Genomic DNA, 1653 nt, shown 5'->3' on the forward strand with positions numbered 1-1653 from the left:
AATATGTCAGACAGAAGATAAAGAGAAAATTACATTTACAGAAAGTAAAATATATATACTAAAAAATAAATCATTAACAGACTTGCAGTTACATGTGATGTTTTATTCCTATTTCATACATACCTGCCCCCTGAAAGAGGGTACCACCAACCAGCATAAACAGTGTGATGAGCTCCATGTTGCAAACACTTCAGTCCAGCACACGGTGTATGAGGCAGACAGTAAACGTTCCTGATTATTATACTATTAAAAGCTGCTGACATCAAAAACACGAGCATCGCATCATATTCTGGAGGGTGTCCAAACCAATGGCGTGTGCAGTGCACGGAAAGCCTGTTTTAAAGTTTTCTGGCAGTAGATAGACAAAACTTGTATGCCAACAATTCTGTATTCAGAGGTAAATGTAAATATCAATGAGGTAATACTTGAAAAAAAATATCCTTACATACTGTACAAATATTCATAGCACTTGTTGAACCCCAAATACCAGCATATTCCGAATTATGAAGCACATTCACAACTCTGGTAAGTGGCAGTTATATGGAGTTATATATTTTTTTACAGAAAATGATCTACACGCTAAGTATGTGTTTAAGTATTTCAGTAAGAAAACACCCCCCACAATGCCATTGTTTTCCCATTTATTACTAATAAAATGTCAGTGAATTGTTCAGGGCATGGGAACTGCTGCAAGCTGACCAATCAGTGAATCCCCATATATTCCTGTGGAGATTGGCCCCAAGTGTGACCTCTTATTTAAATAAGGAACAGAAGATTACTTTTTTTGCTTTGCCAAAATTCTGGGATCCTACAAGTACCACAGAGGGTGTGAACACTGACATTTTGTAACTAATAAAAAGTAAGTGTGTGTCTGTGTTTGTGTGTTTGTTGGAAGGGGGGGCATATTAAAATATTCAGCTTTTTGTCAATATATGTTTACAGTATTGGTGTCAGTAGGACCTTGATGTTAAGGAAGTATTGCTGTTACAACAGCAAAGAACAATAATATTTATCCATTTATTGACGTTCTATATGTTTGCATGGATTTCCTCCGGGGGTACTTGTGTATTAGCACGGCGCCCGATTTCACTAAGTACGCACACGTAGTGAAATCGCATTTCATTGCATGCCATTATTGTATGGCATGCAATGCGATTTTACCCATTATAATTGCATTTAATGTACTATACCATTAAATGACATATAATGTCATTTATTTACGCCCCACCCTAGTATCGACGTCATTCCAAAGCGTGGCGAGCAGCGGAGGGACGTGTCCGGCCAACCTTTTCATAACCCCACTATCCACATTGGCGTGGAATTGATGCTATATAGTGTGGCAAGCGTAGCGAGCCACCGAGCCCGAAGTGTGGTGAGCGCACGCGTATTATGTTACATGTATTACGCTACGCTCACCACGCTTCGGGCTTGGTGGCTCGCTATGCTCGCCACACTATATAAAATCAACTCCACGCCGACGTGGATAGTGGGGGTATGAAAAAGTCGGGCAGACGCCTCTCGCGGGGCTCGCTGCACTCGCCACGCTTCGGGATATTTATATGTAATTTCATGGTATAGAACATTCAATTCCATGATTGTATGTGCAATCAGACCAATAAAAATATAGGGTGCGATAAAAAATCGCATCCCCTC

This window comes from Crinia signifera, chromosome 8 (assembly GCF_055691185.1).
Source record: "Crinia signifera chromosome 8, ASM5569118v1, whole genome shotgun sequence".
NCBI classification, from domain to species: domain Eukaryota; kingdom Metazoa; phylum Chordata; class Amphibia; order Anura; family Myobatrachidae; genus Crinia; species Crinia signifera.